We start from the raw sequence: 22,320 nt of genomic DNA, 5'->3' as shown, positions 1-22,320 counted from the left end.
GTGAAACTTTGTGCTAACTCATTACGTCATTCAGGCTGGACTTAAAGGTTGCTAGAAAAGTACTCTGATTGACATATAAGGAGAGCCTATGCCAGAAATGGAGGACACATTTGGAGAGGTATCCATCATGCCATCTGATGTGGTAGTACAGGTTTAGGTCTCTAGAACAGGTGATTGTTTTACTGTACTTCTATGTATGTGAAGAAGTTCAAAAAGCTCTGAGTTATTCCTAGTATGGAAGGCTAGGCAGAGATGACCCCTCAGGATTTTGTATGACACTGAGCAGATGAACAGGACTTTTAGACTATCAAAGTAGCTAAGGGATTTCAGACTTGTGATCTTTTTTGTGAGGAAATATTGAAATGTCTCAGGCTGGTTTAGGCACTTAGCAAGGTACATGCAGAAGAGTGCATTATATTCCATGATAGGCCTAATGAGATGAATAAAGTGGGACTCCAGCCTCTTTGGACCATGAAGGATAAGATGTGCATGGTAGAAGATTTCTAACCAACACAGAGATATGGTAGCAAAAGGAGAGCCTTCTCATCAATATACATCCCAAATCCCTGATGACTGTCAAATTTATGTTGAAATATTTTATTAGATTTTTTTTTTTGGGAGGGGTTAATTATACAATATTTTCAAATTATAGATATTTATTTATCTCTAAAATCATTATTAACATTCATTCCTCTTACACATTGTTACAATATTCAACCATCTTATTTCAACAACATTCGGTTTAAAACCAGTCTAAACAATATACACATTGTATATATTGTGTGTGCTAGTTATTAAGCTTGCCTTTCATATATGTATCTGGGACGTCCCTACTCTGGACCAGTGATCAAGGAATCTCAATCCTCACCACGGACACCAGTGAGGGATGTTCACCTGGTACAAAGATAGATACACACAGTATTTCCAGAGGCAGCTGTTTGCACCAAGCACAATTGCCCTTAAGAGCACACAGGGAACACACTCAGTCTGGGGACTAGGTTTCCCTCTCTCTCTCTCTCTCTCTCTCTCTCTCTCCAGGCCACCAATAAGACTCCCCACTGGCACAGCTGTAGAGCTGAGTCCTCAGCTGAGTGTTTCAAGCCATGTCCTCCACTTCCCTCTCCATTCCTAATTTTGATTGGTTACAGCTGATTTTCTCTGGATTTGGACTGGTTACACCTGGGTTTTAGTTCTGCCAAATTTTTAGTGTGTTAGATCTGATGAAGGGCAATGGCCTGAAAGTGCTAATCTTCATTTCTTATTTTGTAGTGTTCATTAAAGTTTTTATTCTTTTAGCCTTGTTGATCTGATTTGGCCTTTTTGTACTTTGGAAGCTTTTTTACAAATTTGGACATTTAGTGCTCATCGGTTCTCTTTTTATTATTATATTGTATATGTTGTTTTTTAGGAGAGCACACATGGCTGGTGTAAACTAAGAACTAGTGGAACTCGACTACAGACTGAATAAACCAGCTACATTGTTGCAGAAGACTTTTCAAGAAAAAACAAAGAGAGTGGTTTATAAGGACTTTAATCCGTTGCTTGGTTTGGCTTTGCCTGAGGAAGATAGTCCAGGTAATGGAGACTGTTGAGAAAAAAAGCTTTTAAACTCTTTTATCATGAACTAGAATATTTTTTTAAATTAAAATGTCTACAATGGCAAAGATATTACCTGGAAGCATGTTTACACTATAAAATTGTTCCAAGGGGTTTACGCATCCTTTGGATGCCTACTCATGGTGACACCTTTCTGGACATCTTGGCTAAAACCAGCAAATTAAAATAAATAAGTTGCAAAGAGACTATAAGGATTTTAAGAATGGGAATATTTTTATCTGGCCAAAAAACAAATAATCACTTCTGTGGCTCTGCGAAAGCCAGGGTACATTTTTGGCTAGGCTTATATAGGCCCTAGGCCAATAGCCTAGTACCTACCTATGAACCTACGAACTTATGATTCTTAGTGCAAGAGCAAACTGCATCTATTGAAAAGGGCCAGGTGAATCCTGATACCAAAAGAACTACTCTGCTTAGCTCAGTACCATTGACTGAGAACAATGTTACCACTACTGTTATCACTACTCCCAGCAATGTATTGGATTCACCAGCTGTGGTACATAGAGAAAGCAGAACGAGACCAAAGACTTTGAATAATAAGCAACTGTTTTTCCCACTCTACCGGCACCATTCAGAATGAAGTCAACGGAACAGAGGTTGCGGTCTGCCAGTCAGGATCAGAAAAGCAGGAAAACAACCAAATAAAGTACTTAACTGACAGTGATTTAATTATAAATTTGTCCCAGTTCAAACTTAAACCAGCCCATAGACAATGTTAAATAAAGGTCTCGCATATATTCCAGAGAAACCGCACATTTTGTATGAAGTTTTGCTTGATCTCAGGATGTTTGGACGCAATGTAACATTGAAGAATATGTTTAAGAACACTACAGACATAAGGGATGTTAATATCCTTAAGAAACCTAGCATGTTTATACCTCCACCACATCCTGTATTGGAAACATTTCTTAAGGTTTATGAGGAAGAAATTGTCAACATTATTTATTCAGACAAACAGCATAGTTTCTGTAATTTGACCTTGGAAGAGCGGACAGCACCGAAAGAGTTAATGACTGATAGGAATGTGGTTATTAGAACTACGGATAAGGGCAGAGCCACAGTACTGATGGACTGACAATCTTATATTAATAAAATGTTGATGTTATTACAGGAAGATAAAACGTACGGTTAAATAGATTTTGCAACTGCCCGAAAAATTATTTCAGAGGTGCAGGGTATATTGAAAGACATGTTGTACAGTCGTTTTATATCAAAATAAATGTTTAACTTTGTATTTATTGATAAACCAATTTTTCCAGTTATAAAAGGGCTCCCAAAGGTACATATGAACAGGAATGATCCCCCAGTTCAACCCATAGTGTCGGGTCAGGGATGGGTTACTGAGAACATTTAAATTTGGGTGGAACACAATTTGAAAGGGGCTCTGAATTTTGCTCCTTTGACTTTGGAAGATTCAGCTGATTTTTTGAGAATGCTGTCAAAACATATGAAAGGGGTGCCACAAGGCCAGAAATTTTATTTTGTCACATTAGATGTTAATAGTTTATTTACAGTAATTCCAAATGAATATGGACTGACGGCAATACGGAATTTTTTAATTAATAGAGTTGGCTGGGACCACACCTTGATTATAAAGATATGCTCCTTTTTGAAACTGATTTTGAAAAATAATATGTTCATTTTTTATGGTTGCTGTTACATGCAGTACTGGGGTGTTGCTATGGGGACACCATGCACCAACACATATGCCAACTTGGTGATGGCCAAGTGGGAGAAGGATGTTATCTTTTCTGATCACAGATGGAGGACCCTTCTCTTTTTTTATAAGATATTTGTGGATGATGTCTTTTTCCTATGGCTAGGCACCCTAGAGAAGCTTCAAGAGTTTATTACCTATTTGGAAGAGAGTACGCATTTCCTATGTTTTACCTCACATATTTCAGAGACATTTATTTCCTGAATGTAAACGTATACAGAGATGTGTCCTCAAGATTAGCTACTAAAGTGTACAAGAAATAATGTTGGAAGAATGCCCTGTTGAGGAAGGTTAGTATGCATCCATGCCATGTTTTCACGAACATAGTGAAGGGGTAAATAGTGAGGACTTCCAGGTTATGTACAGATGACCTTGTTTTCTACCAGGAGATACGACAACTTTACTCAAATTTCCAAGAAAGAGGATACAAGGAGGGTGATCAGAGAATTATGAGGAGAAGCCTTGAAGGTTTGAGAGCAGATCGTGGACCACTGTAGTTTGATATGGAAAGACAACATGAGAATGTAATGACAAATGACAACACTGGATTCACCTATCTCAGGGTCACTTTAAAATATAATAATAAAATAGGACGTATGTGTCACATAATAAGAGACAACTGGAAAATTTTAACAGCAGCTGATGATCTGAAGAAAGTGGTCAGTAAGGAGCCTTCCTTTTCCTTCAGAAATAGTGTCAACTTAAAGAGATTACTTTGTAAAGATGTCCAACCCTGCCTGACTTTGTCCTTGCCTTTACGGAAAATTGGGATTTATCCCTGTGGTAATTGTAAAGTGTGTCATTCAATGAATAGGAATAATGAGTTTGTACAGCCTGTGACTGGTTGAAATTTTAAACCACACATATGCTAACTGTCGTACAAGGAATTTGGTCTATATTGCTACATGCAAGTATTGTCAATGTTTTTACATGTGGAAAATGAACCATATGTTAAAAGAAACAATTCTGCAGCATCTTAGTAATATAAGATGTCAGGATAAGCTTAATATTCTTTTTAAACATGTGGCTGATTTGCCTGGACATAGTTTTGTTTTTATGGCTCTACAACTACAGTTTCCAGGTCTGAGAGGTGGAGATTTGTGTGATCACACTGAATTAGATGAAACTAAGTGGATTGCTGAATTAAAGGCAGATACTTATCCAGGATTGAATTACATTTTATCATTAAAATCTGTACTCAAGGGGCATAGACCCCGTTAATAATTTTGATTGGTTACAGCTGATTTTCTCTGGACAGTTGGTTTTTAGTTCTGCAACGTTTTTAGTGTGATGAAGGGCGGTAGCATTTCTTATCTTATGGTGTTCATTAAAGTTTTTATTATTTTAGCTTTGTTGGTCCAATTTGGCCTTTTTGTACAATGGAAACCCTCTCTGTGAAACCAGTGCTATGTGTCCCTGCTCCAAGTAGCTGGCACACACACACACACACACACACACACACACACACACACACACACACACACACACACACACACACACACACGCACACGCACACACTTTTTTGAGACTTGATTTCCACACACACATACAAACACATACACACACACACACACACACACACACACACACACACACACACACACACACACACACACACACACACACACACACACACACACACACAGCCACACACACACATACACACCTGGGAAAGGTTGACACAGATTTACTAGCTATGTCCCCTTTCTGCCCAGTCTATAGAGTAGATTGACTGCCACCAGCCAGCTACTGTAAGGCTGTAACAAGGGTACCAAACTAAACTGAGTAAACTTTGTACTAATACAAATGGTAGTGTTTGACCAATGCAGCAAAGCTTTCAGGTATGACCACAGTGTCACCAAATAAATATAAGTACTGTCAAAGGTTAACATATTCTCTAAAATACCAGCTACAATGAAAAGTTTAAATATATTTAATAATAAAAGAACATGAAAATTCTAAATATATACTTACAATCAACACCAGAGTTTCAATCTCAGGAAATATTACAAATAACACAGATGAATAGATTCACACAGATATAGAAAAACAGTACTTAACTATTCTCACTATATTTTCCTGTTTCCTAATTACTTAATAAACCAAGACAAGATGAAGTGAGTGAGTGGTCTTGTCCATTCCAAAAACAGACTGCTCTGAGACTTCTGTCTCATCTAGTATTAAAACATAATTTCAGTGCTGTATTTCAGAATGACATCACAACCACCTGGTCATCTGACTTCTGGTTCCTATACTACCCTCTTTACTAGAAACTGAACCAGAATCTACCACCTAGTTGTCATAATTCACACACATAGAGCTTTACTAAGATGTGTTATAGTATCTAGAAACTATAAAACCATTTCAACACTTCTACCCTTCCAGAGTAGCAGTTAGTGCACCACTAAGGACAATACAGCAGGATTCCTTGTCCTTGTTTTCACAGATATTACGTCTCTGTCTGCATTCAGAACTGTACGATACAATCTTTATGGACTGCATTCAGAACTGTAAGATGCAATCATTATGGCCTAAACCAGGTAATTTAATTTCAGATTATTTTTCAAAGTTAGCTGGACTGAGATTAACCTCTTCTCTTCCAGTATCCTCTGATACAGAACATTCATTTCAACAGTTGCAATACATTCTGTCTGACATACAGGTGTATTTCTTTTCTGTCCAGCAGGACCCACTATTGGTACATTTTAAACACAAGCAACTTTACAAATACTGTTCCAAATAAAGGTATAGTCTGAAACACGGTCAGGATATAAAACCAACTGAATACTTATTTAAAATAAAACTGGTAAGCGCTTTTGTGAGTCACAAGCCTCGCTTCCTCAGACCTTATACATGTAGCTAATTCATCACACTATTTTTTAAAAAGTTTCCTCATTCAGTACAATGAGGGCAACCCAATCACATGGTTCTTAATACAAATACATAGTATCTATTGTGTTGAACCTTTTAAAAAGACATTACCTCATTATTCAATAACACATACATTATAGAACTGTTATCACAAATAAATCATTACATAAATAGCCATTCATTCCCCCTCATATATCAGTATAAAATTCACTTAAAAAAATTGTAAAAATAATACAAATAAAAGTTGCAGTTAAAAAACAAACAACGTTGTTTACTATTTAAGTAGGGGTCTGGCTTTCAACACTGGATTCAGTGGAATAAATCCATTGAGACCTAGTCCTGTATCAACATGAAGTCTAATAATCAATTTGGTCTCTGTGACTTCGGTATAATTCCACAAGTCCCCCAGTTGCTGACCCTGTTGTGCCCGATCTATCCCCATAAATTTAAAAGTATGTTCATTACTGGTGTTCACAATATGTTTCTCTAGTGCATTATTAATGATTTTAATCCTAATATTGTATAAATGTTCTCTGATGGGGTCTCTTAGCTGCCAGTTTTCCCTATATAAAATTAACTGCAGAACGTACAATATGCCAAATAAATGATGTCAGTGCTGTTACAATCTGCTTTCACATGAAAAACATGTCTTTTCGCACTAGTAGGATGAAAAAATTGGGCACTCGAATCTATGTACTGACAATAATTACAGTTTCCACAAGGGGAAGTACTTTTGTTATCATTTGTTCCCATCTTATCAGTCTGCCCATTCTGTTTATAGCCACATAACATCCTTTTAACCAATTTTTTTATTCTTATATCTAAAGTTAGGTTTTTCACCTACCAAACTTTTTAACTTTCCATCAGTAGTTAATATAGCCAGTGTTTATAGGTAACTTCCTTAATATATTTTACATCATTGCTATAAAACAATGTATAACTCTACCTATTGTCTCTGTCAGCTTTTTTTTCAATATTGTATTCTCTTGTCAGAAAAATAAGGTTGAGCAATGCTGTTCCTCATCTCACATACATTATCACAAATTTGCTTAATATGTTTACTCTTATACCCCCTATTAACAAAATTTGTGTGTAGTTGTTATACCTTCTCATGAAAACCTTGGTCAGTAACATTAAGCCTAGAGGCCCTTATGGTTTGACCTCTAATTATATTGGGAAAAATATGGGGTGGATGCATGCTGTTTCTATGTAATAATTTGTTTCTATAACAAGATTTTCTGTGTATACCTGTGGTGATTTTACCCTCTGCTTCCTTCCCAATGCAGACATCTAAAAAAATCTATTTTCTCTTTTTCAATCACCATATCAAACTTTGTGCTGATGCAGGGTTGGGTTTCAATGGATTTATTCCATTGAAACCAGTGTTGAAAGACAGACCCCTATTTAAGTAGTAACCACTTTGTTTGTTTTTTAATTGCAAGTTTTATTTTTATTATTTTTATACATTTTTAAGTGAATATTATACTTGTTTATATATGAGGGGGAATGAATGGCAATTTATGTAATGATTTATTTGTGATAACAGTTCTATAATGTATGTGTTACTGAATAATGAGGTAATGTCTTCTTAAAAAGTTCAGCACAATAGATACTATGTATTTGTATTAAGAACCATGAGATTGGGTTGCACTCATTGTATTGGATGATAAAACTTTTCAAAAAAACAGTGTGATGAATTAGCTACATGTATAAGGTCTGAGGAAGTGAGGCTTGTAACTTGCGAAAGTGCTTACCAGTTTTACGTTAAATACATATTTAATTGGTTTTATATAGTCCATTTATCCTGGAAGCTGGTGTTTTTGTTTTTTGGATTGTAACTTTACAAATAAATTTTCAACACAAGCACCTGTACAAATCAGTTTGATATACAAATGACATATAATTCTTTACAAAATTCCAGCGAGCTATGCTGACATATGTTACACATCCACTACTTTACTTCTTCTGGCATAGTTGGCAATACCTCATGTCATCACACAATGAAGAGCTGGGGCTCACACAAAATATGCTGTTAAGCCAAGTCCAATAAAAATATTTTATTCAGCACCACTTTTAAAATGAAACAAAGAAATAATAAATTAAGCGCTTTTGTCTCTGCTTATTCAGAGACTTCTTCAGAATGCCATAACAAACCATGCACCTGCTTTTATATCATCTTGAATGCAACACATACCCCCTAATCACTGTAACAAACCAACCAACAATCGCAATCAATTATATATGTATATATAGGGTGGCCACGGTGATGCAGTGGTTAGCATTGTCACCTCACAGCAAGAGGTTCTCCGGTTCGATCCTCGGCTGGGGTGCCTTCTTTGCGGAGTCTGCATGTCCTCCCTGTGGTCGCGTGGGTTTCCTCCAGGTGCTCCGGTTTCCTCCCACATCCCAAAGACATGCTGTAGGTGGATTGGACATTCTAAATTGGTCCTAGGCATGACTGCGTGCATGCGTGTGCCTTCCATGGAAGGTTGGGCGCCGAGCTGGCAACTCGACATTGTAAAAACTCTACTGCCAGTCATGAGTGGACAGGTGATTCACTGTGGTGACCCTTAACCGGGAAAAGCCGAAAGAAGAAGAAGACTGTATGAATGCATTTCACACTAAGTTTATATGTGCAAATCTATACATCAACTAATTTAACAATCATATAAAAATGTAAGTGTTTTTTAAAGGAAAAACTGAGAGAAAATTGAAGAACCATATTTATGAGCATCTGAGAGATATAAAAAAATAAAAATGAAAAAAATGCGTTAGCAAAGCATTGCAAAGAATTTGTGGACCACAGTTTCAAATTTGCTATCATCGAAGCCCTTGACCCAGATAAAAGGGGTGGCCCCTGGACATTAATACTTGAAAAACATGAGGCACTTTGGCAAATTAAAACAAATGCCACACAGTGGCCGGGCTTAAATGACTCATTGTCATTGGCATGTTTCTTGAAACTGAAAGCTTAGATAGATGAGGTTTGGGGCATTTATAAAAGGGAGGTGAAACATGAGAATGCCTTTTATTTTATTTTATGTCTTTTATTTATCTTATGTATCCTTCATTGTCCTTTTATTTCATGCTGCTAAATTGGCTGTGTTTACTTAAGGTTTTATGCATTTTTTTAGACTAGTTATTTAAAGTAGTGGAAGTGTAAAATATTTTAAAATATTTAAAAAACACATTTTTATGATTGTTAAATTAGTTAATGTATAGATTTGCACATATAAAGTTAGTGTGAGATGCATTCATACACTATATATACATATATAATTGATTGCAATTGTTGGTTGGTTTGTTACAGTGATTAGGGTGTGTGTGTGTTGCATTCAAGATGATGATATAAAAGCAGTTGCATGGTTTGTTATGGCATTCTGAAGAAGTCTCTGAATAAGCAGAGACGAAAGCGCTTAATTTATTATTTCTTTGCTTCATTTTAAAAGTGGTACTGAATAAAATATTTTTTATCGGACTTGGTTTAACAGCGAATTTTGTGTGAGCCCCAGCTCTGCAAAGAGCCTTTTGGTTTCTATTAGTCATGTTTGTCGTGTTTTCAGTGGTCATCACATGATGTCTTAACATTTTATTTAAATCTCTCATGCATTCAAATTAACAAGTATAAAGTTAAGAGGCAAATTAATTTGCAACTTCTTCATATTTTCACATCAGGTTAGACACATTTGGCCAATACCTATAATTCACCATTTTGTGTTTTGATTCCATTCTTATTATTTCAAGCTCTTTTTCAGAGGTTTGTCTAAGATGTGCAAGAAATGCTGAAAATGTAAGTATTAACCTTTGTATCCATGTCTTAGTTATTGTTTTCCTAGATGCAGTGTACACCATAAAAGAGAATACTGATGACTTTTAAAAGTAGAAGACACATGCTTAATGGTAGATGGCACAGGAACAGTATATAACATCAAATATTCCTGAATATAAACTTATCTGAACACCAAGCATTTGTACATTCATCCAAAAATCATGTAATGAATATTTAAACAGAATATGATTTCAGTCTGCTTTAATATGTACATTACATCTCCACCATGACTTATTGGTTGATTTATCTTTTTTTCCTGGTGTATAAAAAGTGCTATGTATAATTTTGTATGTATAAATCTTACAAAATGAAGATTTCTTGGTTTCAGCTATTGACTGTAACATAAGTTCCTTGTCTAAATCTGTACATTTATTCTTATTTTCTTTGGAAGATAAAACTGCGCAATTTTTTCATTATTTCAGTTTTGCAGTTCAGTAATATAGAGTATAGATCATGTAAGGCTGACTTTGCTCTTTGTTATTATATAAGATTTGACACACATATTTTATAAATGTAGGTAATTATGTTTTATTTTTTCTACATTTCAGTGTTCTCTTTTATATACTTTATAAGTTCCTGTAAATATGATGATTCATCACTATTACTAACTCTAAAGTTATTTGCTAACATTTCTACTGTTTTTACTTTTAATCTGGAAGAAACAATTAGACCAGCTTAAAAAATCATTCCATTTTAGCATTTTCCTGTTGCTGTATTTTCTAATAATCATTTTGATTGCACAAAATGAATAATTTAGAGTTGTCCATTTCTTAATATCTGCATAATTATTAAATAAACTCCTAAAGTTTTTAAGAATGCAATTTATGTAGTTTAGGTCAGTTGGATTATATATGTTACATTGAAGGTAGTTACATAGTATTATACATACCGTATTATTGGTGATTTCAATTGCGTATGATAGGGTCATGGGTTAGTACTAGACCAGCTGCCTTTGTGGGTCATTTTAAGCCTAGCCAGTTTCCCTTTTGGTACTTGAATTACCCTATCCCATTTGGTGTTAGACTGACCTTACTCACCCAATAGTCTGTAATTATATATTACCCCCAGTAAGAATAACTGTGATTATGCCATAAATAATTTGAGGGAGACCATGCATGGGATAAAGCATTTAGGTGCTGCCCATTTTCCTTTTCCCATCCATAGATACATATATCGATTAAATCCTATTTTTTTCATTGTGCAAAACAAGTTTTAATGCTTTCCTTTTAGCCCTGTATGTAGTGTCTAACCACTGTGTGGTTGTTTTATGCATAGCTGTGATTAAATATGTTTCAGAATCTGGGAATTTAATTTTACTGCCTTTCTATGCCCTTATATGATGAGTGTATGCTATTCTAGTCTTCCTAGGGGACACACATTAAACAGTACTTTGCTATTTTTGTTTTATGCTGAGAAACAAGGCTGTAAATTGTGGCATGTGTCATATCTAATCTGTGTGGTTAGCAGCAGTAATGCTATATTTACCAAAGGAAACTGTGCTGCATTTCTTGGTGCTAAGAGTAAGCCTAACCAATGCACTAATTATTTGTTTGGTACACACCTTGCTGGAAATTCTGATCAGACTGTAACTTCGTAAGCACCCCTTAGCTTGCACTCATCATCAAACTTGGTTAGCCATAGCCCATTGATATTGACTTTTATTGCTGAGAAATTTATACCAAAGATGAGGGCCCCATGATATGAGCATCAGCAGTATTCACATAATATATTATCTGAAGTTGCTGCTTTGCATTTAATTATCAGAAAACATTTGCATTTCATCTTTAAGACTTTACCTTTTGCAAGTTTATAATGTCTAAATACATGGCATTACTCCTGCTACTGTATAAATTCAGGCCAGAATTATTCTGTCCACTCTTCATCATACCCCTTTTCCCTCCCTTTCATTCTACCCTATTCTTCCTATTTAGGTTCAGACTTCCAGCCTTATTCCCAGCTGCATTTGAGACTAAATAACTTTCCACTTCCCCACTTATTCTGCCTTATATTCCTCATTATTTTATTCTTCTGATTAACTCTGTCCCCTTGGAGCCTTTTACAGTAACTATTTTTAACACCCCCCCTCGACAAGTGTAGTGCCAAGGCTTTTAACACACAATATTTACTTATTTAACCAGACTTTCTCAAGATGTTGTTGTATAGGCTTCTCCATAATAGAATGTTAAACCTTGCAGTCTTCAAAAGGAGAGAGCAAGTACAGACTCAGATATACTGTGTGAAAAGTGTGTGATGCCTCGTACTGTAGTACATAAATGGAATTCCTTCACGCAATTATAACATTAAATACATTTATCTTTTTGAATGATCCCCCTATGATTCTAGAATCCCCTATTTCCACTCTTATTGTTACAACTCATGCATGTTCATTATTCATTTCTGTAGAAGCCACAACATTTCATAATATAGCACTGTCCCACTATGACAGCAGCTGTACTTTGTAAAGCATTTAGAGACAACCATTAAGTTTTTACTCCAACTTACTTTCCTTTTCAGTGACAGTTGCAATTAACAACATTATAAAATCAATGACAGTGACATTGGCTGCGGTGGTGCAGTGGTTAGCATTGTCGCCTCACAGCAAGAGTATCCTCTGTTTGATTCTCGGCAGGAGCGCATTCTATGTCGAGTCTGCATGTCTCCCCACGGTCGAGTGACGTTAAAGACATGCAGGTAGGTTTGACCATGAATGGGTGTGCCTTCCTTGAAGGTTGGGCATCGGGCTGGCAACTCGGCACTGTAAAAATCCACTGCCAATCATTAGCAGACCGGAGTTTCGCTGTGGCGACCCCTAACAGGGAAAAGCCGAAAGACATTACTTTTTACTATAAAATTAATGACAGTGCTTGTGTATTTGAACCTTTTGTTGTCACAGTCTTGCACTTCTTCCCTTTGTACTTATAGAAAACTAATGCAAAAAATCATGTCAATTCATCTTCCTTCATTAGGCTCACATTTTCCCTGACTATCTTACACACCTGACGCAGCAGTTTGAACAGCTTTTATTGCACCATTCCTCATTTCATTATGTTTTGCTTTGATTTTTCTCCATGTTTCTTCACCAAACAATGCCATTCTCCTCTTCTTCAGCCCTGATTTTCTATGCCAGACTCCTACTCAGCATGATTTTTCACCTTCTCATCCTTGCTCATTGTTCTTCTCTTCACAGTGCTTCTTTTTGGCAGCCCCCTTACAACTTCCCCGCCTTCCACCAGCACGTCTCTGTCCTTCTTTCCTAGAGGTGACTTATCAGGGAAAACTGTGTTCTGCAGTTCACCTTCATGTCCCATATCTCTCATTATACCATCATCAGACTATGGCATATTAGACCTTCTTGCATCATCCCAGTACATACAATAGTCACAAACGAAACCTGCTACTCAGCTGCCTCCCCTGCTGACCTCAGTTGTCATGCTACCTCATGTTATTAAGTACAGAAAGTTACAGGAAATAGTAACCAGGACATTATTTCTTTAATTCTCAGCTGTGCTTGCAGCTCATTATATTTTCCTGTTTTGGCAAACAGTAGCTGTAAACATCTGAGTTCTGGCATCCCCTAGACATTCTCTTCTTTTTACTGTCATGTTCAAAGTAAAAGTTCTTGGCTACATATGAAAGTAATTTACATATTATATATTTCAAGGCTCTCCCTGGCAAGTTTTCTGCCTCATCTGTCTTTCAGACAATTTCATGAGACTTTACAATATTGAGCTGTATGACTTCTGAAAGGGTCACCAAACACCCAAACTTTGTACTGAAGAAGTAGCTGCCTGTATGCCCTTATGCAGACCAATGACTCTGAGATTCTTCTGGTGTCCATGATTTTCAGCATTGTCAGGCTTCTGCTGGAGCTCTTTCCTTTGTCTTTTGTCTCACATCAGCACAGCATGTTGGTTCCAGATAATTATTAAGCACCTCTCTTGCTCCTTATTCAGAACTACCTTGTTGTTTCCCAGTAACACCAATTGCAACTAATTGCTGGTTTAACTGGGCCTATACAGTTTATAAATTTGCAGCCAGACTGTCAGTTTAATGAGCAATTATATGTGTTGCTCTTCAGCCTGGGCTAACAGTCTGACAATTGTTTCACCACTGCACCACCTGGCTACTCACCTATCAAACAAGGCCAAAGTAAATACTTTTGAACCATTGCAGAATCACACTAACAGTGGGGAGAAATGAGAGTGATAAGTAACGTGGTCGTCTTTAATACTTCAAGAGTGCCACTTTGCATGTGATTTTGACTTTTGATTCTGGACATCCCTAGAGCCACAACAGAAGTTCATTGAATAATGCATGTGCAAGGAAGGTTTTGTATTTTGTATTCCATTTAAATGAAGCTGCACTTGGGAATCACAGCAAGTAGGTTTTCTTCTTCAAGGACTGGGAGTGGTAGATGGGCATCTGCCATTATGACTTATAGTATGTACACACAGATTTCAGAATGGACAGGAATACTTATCAGAATGTTTTTGCTGAGGCAACAATATTGCTTTAATCCATGAGTATGCTAAACCAGCAAGATCACTTTAATGTGCTAGCCAAGTGGAGCACCAAAATTCCTGTTTCACGTTACTAGGAGTAAACAAAAATGCAGGTTTACTGTATCACCACTAGCATATTTAGATGTCAATTAGTGTTGTAAGAACAGCGACTAGAAAATATCCCCATTCAGCATTTTTAGATGCACTGTTTAGCTGGATTGGCATCGGAGGCACTCTACCAACTTCTGGAAAGTGACTCAGTAGGCATGGCAAAGAAAATATATCAGGTTGCGAGGCAAAGACAGAAAGACAAAGAAGATAGTCAGATACCCTTCATAAGGGATGCCAGCAGCAGTCCACAGGACATCAAAGGCAGATGGAAGGAGTATTTCCAGCAGCTTCTGAATGAAGAAAACCCCACAGAAGCTTTACTCCTCCAGAAACAGCCTACAATGAGAGAAGAAGAGGACCCCAACCTAGAAGAAGTAAGAATAGCACTAAGGAAAATGAAGTCAGGGAAAGCAGCAGGTTCAGATGAGGTTACAGCAGATACGATAAAGATGTTGGGTGAGATAGGGGAGAAATGGCTCCTGAGGGTATTCATAGCAGTGTGGAGAAAAAGGCATATCCCAGATGACTGGAAAATAAGCATACTGCTGCCAGTGAACAAGAACAAAGGGGACATCCACAACTGTGGGCAGTACAGAGGCATCAAACTCCTGTCATATTGCAAGATAGTTCTGGAGAGGGTGATTGATAAACGGTTACGCAGAGTAGTAGAATGTAAGATGAGAGATGAGCAGTTTGGATTCAGATCAGGATGCAGCACAACTGACCCAATATTTGCTGTGAGGCAGATAGTTAAGAAGCTAGAGATGAGGAAAGAGTCCAACTCGGCATTCCTAGACCTGGAGAGAGCATATGACAAGGTCCCAAGAAAGCTGATCTGGGCAGTACTGTGATGGTTCAAAGTCCCAGAAACATTGGTAGAATTAGTGCACGCTATGTACAAGGACCCAATGACTCAAGTATGAACAATGTTCGGCCTCAGAGAAGGATTCCCAGTGGGAGAGGGTATACAGCAGGGTGCAGCTCTGAGCCCACTACTGTTCATACTAGTGATGGACTACATTAGCAAACAGGTTGGAGGGGACAGATCAACAAAGTTATTGTATGCAGATGATGTGGCATTACAGGCAGACTCTGAGCAAGAACTTCAGCAAAGGATAGGGAATGGAATGCAAAACTGAAGGCACATGGGATGAAACTAAGCAGAGATAAGGCAGTGGTAATGGCATAAAATTAGTGAAATAAGAAAAAGCTGAGAATTGAGGTAGAAGGGAAGATAGTGGAACAGATAAATAGCTTCAAGTAATTGGGAGGGGTGGTTGAGGAGAAGGAAAGTCTGAATGAAGAAGTCAAAGCTAGAATCATAGGGGCTGCAGCCAACTGGCATATAGTCTCAGGTGTAGTCTATGACAGAAAAATGCCAAATAAGTTGAAAGGTAAGGTGTACAAGACAGTGGTGTGACCAGTACTGCTGTATGGTATAGTGACCTGGGCAGTAAAGGCAGAGCAGATGAAGAAGCTAGAGGTGATGGAATGAAGTGCCTGAGAAGGGTGGTAGGATGCACATTATGAGACAGACGAAGAAATAAGGACATAAGAGCAGAAGCCAAAGTAGCTCCAATTGCAGAAAAGATCAAAGAGAACAGATTACTGTGGTTCAGTCACATGTTCAGAAAAGCAGAAGACAATCTGGTGAAGAGGATTTGGGACAGACAGGAAGAAGATAAGAGGAAACAAGGACATCCAGCAAAGGGTTGGATGGATTGTGTGAAAAAAGATCTGCGACAGTCAGGCATGAGTGTTGAAGAAGCAAGGAGTGTGGCACTGAATTGAGAGAGATGGTGACAGTTAACACGTTATCCTGACCTCATGTAGAAAATGGGAAAAAGGAGGCTGATAATGATGATTAATGTAATGATATGGACAAGTGCCAGCATAGCCAGCTGGAGTTTTGTAAAGAATGATATGTCCTTTGAATATCAAACTGATTTATACAAGATGCTTGTGTTACAAATGTATTAGAAATGTATGTCATTTGTGTATCAAATGGATTTTGTACAGATGATTGTGCTGAAAATGCATTTGTGAGGTTTGCTTGTGTTGAAATGTATCAACAGTGCACCCTGCTGAAATGAAGAGTAATGGACATGTATTATTGTAGCTGAATTAAATGCATATGTTTTAATAGATGATAATAGCACAGTAGAGGTTAACTTTAAAAAAATTAGGGAAATGTAAATGAGCTGTTAAACTTTTAAAAGGCACACCACTGTGCTAAATAGGACTGGAGACTCTGGGTCTGAGGAAGAGCCTTTTTCTATTAGCACAATGAAAAGAGGGGCGGCCTCAGGCACTTTTGTAAGACATCTGGATGTGTATTGAGGCTTTATGCGCAAATGTCTCAGCTATAAAGGGGAACGCTGAAAGAACCTAGAGTCAGGTGACCAGATGAGGTCATTCTGCCAGCCCTCTTGGAAATTATATTTTAAATATTACAAAGAAAAATCTCAGAGTATTGAGTATTCTGTTTGGGAAGCCTGACTAGAAAGACCCTCACCCACAGCATCTTGCCTTGCAGTAGCAAATAACTTAACTATGGAACAGTAATTCTCTTAGATTCAGTCAGGAATATAGTAAAACTTAATTTAGATATTGTTTTTCTTTATTTTTCTGAGTCTGTCCATCAGTGTTCTTTTCAATATTTCCTATGATCTGAACTCTGTGGTTTACTGTGAATATATATTCAATATTTTCATGTACTTTTTTGTCTTTTATTAAATATATTTAAAAGTTTACTGTGGTTGGTTCTTGTAGAAAGTATCTAACCTTTGAGAGTACTTTATTTGGTGACACTGCGTGGGCTACTCCAGAAGGCCTAGCCATCTTGGTCAGCTACTACCATTTGTATTAGTATTAATATTTCACAGTATAATTGGACACCCTTTGTAAGAGCCTTATAGTACTGACTGTTGTCAGTGAATCTACCTTATAGTCTGGGCAAAGTTGGTAGAGCAGGTAATCTCTGCCAGCCTTTCCCAGGAGGGTGTGTGTGAAAATTAAATCTTAAAGAGAGTGTGTGTGTGTCAGCTATTTGGGACAGGTACATAGCACTGGGTTTACAGAGAAGGTGCTGGAGGACTTGGCTTGGACGCTTAGCTGAGGACCTAACCCTATAACTGTACCAGTGGGGAGTCTTATTGGGGACCTGTAGGGAGACAGATATAGAGACATCCAGACCCTGGGCTGAGTGTGTTCCCTGTGTGCTCTTAAGGAAAACTGTACTTGATGCAGAGAGGTCTGCATCTGGAAATACTTAGTGCATCCATTTGTATTCCAAGTGCACGTCACTCTCCGGTGTCAGTGGTGAGGATTCAGGCTACTTGATTACTGGCCCAGCATGGGGATGTCACATATTGGTGGTTATCACATATTGATAGCAGTGGTGGGCATCAGAATGGTGATGATGATGATGATGATGATGATATTTAACTGGATTACCACTACTGAACGTAAGTGTTGTCTACTGTTTGCAGGTTAATAGAAAAGTAATGAAAACATTTGGAAACTGTAACATAAGGGGTATGAACTACAGCAGACTCTTCACTGAAACCAATGTCTTGTTCCAGATGGTGTTAGACCTGTTTAACATAGAATCATGGGCCATTACTAGGCTAATGGCCCTGGGGTCCTTACAAGCCTAGCCAAGAGTTTATCCCCAAAAGTGAAACCTCTGTCAGCACCTGTCACCCCTGTCAGTGAGGGACAGAGGTGGGACCCCTGGGACTAATTTGTGGTTTCCCATTCACTCTTCAAGGTTGTGCTTGAAGAGGGTCAGCGAGGTACTCTTTTTGACATATATGGGAAGTCTATTCCAGACACAGGGCAGCCTCTCGGAGACAAACCTGTCTCTCCAGCAGGTTTTGTTGATGTTTTATATTAGATTTAGGCCTTTTGAGCAAGTAATGCATGAGGAGTTAGACTTATAGATATGGAGCATCTCTAGTAGGGCAGGGTCTGATAATGCCTTGCAGGAGAGACACAGATCACCTCTGAGCAATCTGTACAATACCGAGCAGAGTGATAGTGATTTGAGCCCGTTCACATAGGACAGGTGTTGGAGGCCATGGATTCTCCTTGTGAGGTATTTCTGTGGCCTTTCTAGTTGGTACAGGTGTTTGAAGAGATACATACCAAGCAAGGCATTAATACTCAATTATAGGCCTAATGAGGGAGGAGTACAGAGAGGTAACAACCTATGAACCTATAATAACCTCCTTTTTTCTGGATGCAATCCCTTTACTTATGAAATGAGCCAAGTAAAAGGCTTATCTGACCACTGCTGCTACATAATGGTTGAATGTGAGATTGTTGTCAACCTGAATACCCAGGTCTGTCATCACAGGTTGTGTGCATACGGGGTTGCCATCAATATAATCAGTAGGGGCCGTATTTTTGCCGAATGGTATGATAATGCACATTTTTGCATTTAACTTAAGGCCATGACTTTGGCACCAGTCATTTGTGGCTGTCAGACCCTCCTGCAGTATAACATAATTTGGGGAGTCAGTGACAGCACCCAACTTAAACTCATCCACAAACTTGGTCTGCCACAGGCCCTTTGTCTTTGCATGCACCTCTGAGAAGTAGATGTCAAACAGTCGGGGTCCCAGGACAGATCCCTGGGAAACACCACTAGTGATATGTCTGGTGTCGGAGGTGGTGGCACCTGTTTTGAACTTGTGGGTCTTATCATTGAGCCAGTTGGCCACCCACCTGATGAGATAGGGATTTACACCAAGCTGAGTTAGCTTTTCGATGATGCCCGAGTAGGGGACTGTGCCAAAGGCCTTGCCCAAGTCAAGGTAAGCTGTATGTACTAACTTTTCCTCATCCAGGGCCTTGGTGACAGTCTCAAAGAAGTCAACCAGGTTCAACAGGCAAGATCTGTCCCTGACAAATCCGAATTGGGTGGGGTCAAGTGTTTGGAGATTGCCTATGTCCTTCTTTATGAGATTCATATTATTAGGCTCCATGGCTTTACAGATCCGACTTGTTAAGCTAATGGGGCGATAGTTTCCCAGGTCAGTAGTGGTGCCACCTTTGTGCAAGGGAATGTCAATGGCAGTTCTCCACTCTGCTGGAATGAGGCCTGTAATTAGGCTATGGTTGAATAAGGTGCTCAATGGCCAAGCTAGTCCTTGCTGGAGATGATGCAGAATACAGTATGGGATACTATCAGGTCCAATGGAAGCTGTGTTCTTTGCCTTGGATAGGGCCTTTAACACTTGATCTATGGAGATGTGATGTGTGGGACAAGTATTGGGGATGTCGAATGGGCCTTTGGGGGTTATGGGGGGGTGAAGTTTGCGCTGAACCCATCAGCTAGCAGGTTGCCTAAGTCAACAGGATCAGTGTAAGTGGTACTGTTAAGTACTACTTCAGAAAAACATGGGCTTTGCCATGGAGGTTCTTGAAGTAGTTAAAGAAGGCTTTGTAGTCTTCCTTTGTTTCAGAGACTAGTTTCAATTCATAATTGGCTTTGGAGGTTTTCACTAGTGATCTAATTTGCTTGTTGAGGCTGATGAGGGAGTATTTCCAATTTGGAATTGTTCCTTTTTACCCTGTGACAACAGTTTCTTCCTTTTCTTGTAAAGCCTGTTGATAGAGGATGTTCACCAGACAGGTTTGTGTTTCCTTGAGGAGCAGGTTTTAGTTTTGTTGGGTATGGCTGAGTCCATGCAGTTGTACAGGTGGTTGTATACTGCACTGGCATACTGTAAAGTGTAGTTGTCTGCATCCTCTGAGGGTGGTGGTGGTGTGAAGCTACTGATATCCTCCCTTAGGAGGTTGTAGTCAGCTTTTGAGAAGTTTTTTAGCCTGGTTACAGCTTGGGGGTGGGGGGGTGGGTGGGATAGAAACTTCGAATGAGATAGACCAATGGTCTGATCTCACCAAGGAAGGACATACTATGGGAGTGGTGCAGCGGTCACCCATGTTGGTGAGAACCAAGTCCAGATTGTTATTTCCCCTTTTGGAAGATGAGATGATCTGGTCTAGTGCATTAGAATTGATGAACTCAAGGAATCATTGGGTAAGTGCATTAGTGCAGGAATAGTTCACCCAGTGTATGGTGGGGTAGTTGAAGTCACCAAGGATCAGGGTGTTAGTGGGTACCTTGATGGAGTCAACTAGGTCCAGGTAGGAGGAATGGGTGTCCTGAGTCATGGAGGGGGGTCTGTAGCTGGCTATAACTTGGATGGGTGTCTTGACAACTGTCAGTTGCACCTGGAGTAATTGCAGTGTGTCATGCTGGCAAACCAGTCTGGAGGTGTGCCTGTCCTTAATGAAGATAGAGATTCCACCACCCTTAGTCTTTCAGACCTCATTTTGGCGTCGGAATGTGTGGAATGAGGTATAGCCTGGTAAGGCATGGGTGCTCTCTGCAGCCCTGAACCAAGGTTCAGCATTGCACTGCAAGCATGATGTTCCACTACAAGCGTTGCACTACAAGCATGACAGAATGTTAAGATTAAGATAAAGTTGTGAGCAAAGTTGCTGTTGCAGAACAGAAGGAAGAATGTGTGTGTGTGTGTGTGTGTGTGTGTGTGTGTGTGTGTGTGTGTGTGTGTGTGTGTGTGTGTGTATGAGTAGGTGTGTGTGTGTGTGTGTGTGTGTGTGTGTGTGTGCACGCCGGTGTATGTGCATGAGTATGTGTGTGTGTGTTGTGTTTGTGTGCGCGTGTGTATTTGCATATGTATGTGTTGCGTGCTTGTGTTGCACACATGCGCATGTGTATTGTGTGCTTCTGTGGTATGTGTGTGTGTGTGTGTGTGTGTGTGTGTGTGTGTGTGTGTGTGTGTGTTTTTGTGTGTGTGTGTGTTTGTGTGTGTTTGCATGTGTGTGTGCGTGTGTGTGCGTGTGTGCGTGTGTGTGTGTGCTCTGCATATGTGTGTAGGGCTGTGGAGTAAGGGTATGTTGTGAATTACATCCATGTGAAGCAAGATGCGGTGTTTAAAGGTGTTATCCTAATGAATTGCGTGCAGAGCATCACAATGTCACAGTTACACTGATGGCAAGAAGGCTTGAAGAGGTCCAGTATAACACAGTACCTATATTAAGTATGCTCAGGTTTTGGGCATCAAAAATAGAGCGTGTCTACTGATGGGTGCCATCAAGAAACCATGCATGTACTTTTACATCTTTTTACTCCTCCCTGGTCATACTTGAGGGGAAGGGGTTTCTGTCAAGCATCTCTTACAGCTAAGAATTAAAAAAAAAAAATGAATGAAAGACTGTCATTTTATTTTTTGTTACTTGTGGCAACCGAGGTTTTATTTTTTCTTGTGGTAACTGGCACTACTTGGTTGTATTCTTAGAAAATATTTATAATTACAGACTGTGTTCCACTTGAAGATATAATCCAGGTGGCACAGCTGAGTGTAAGGACCAGTGTGTAATTGACTTATTGGTTTTAAACATGATGTGAGGTTGTCCTGACTATTTCCTAGGTGGCCAGGTGGTCTGCTGTATAATTTACCAGGTTAACACAAGTCTTAGACCCTCCATGGTTAAGCCTAAAGAAAAATGTAATCTCTCAAAATGTATCGAATCTGTGATAATAATTTAAAACTGTGTCCTTGGAAATAGCAGAAATTAGGGTGAGTAACTCTTATCAAATATCTGCTGATTGTAGAAATACCAGTTTACCTAGGCAC

Source organism: Protopterus annectens, chromosome 9.part0 (genome assembly GCF_019279795.1).
Source record: "Protopterus annectens isolate FY-2018-M chromosome 9.part0, PAN1.0, whole genome shotgun sequence".
NCBI lineage: Eukaryota > Metazoa > Chordata > Ceratodontiformes > Protopteridae > Protopterus > Protopterus annectens.
This window is presented reverse-complemented; position numbering follows the sequence as displayed.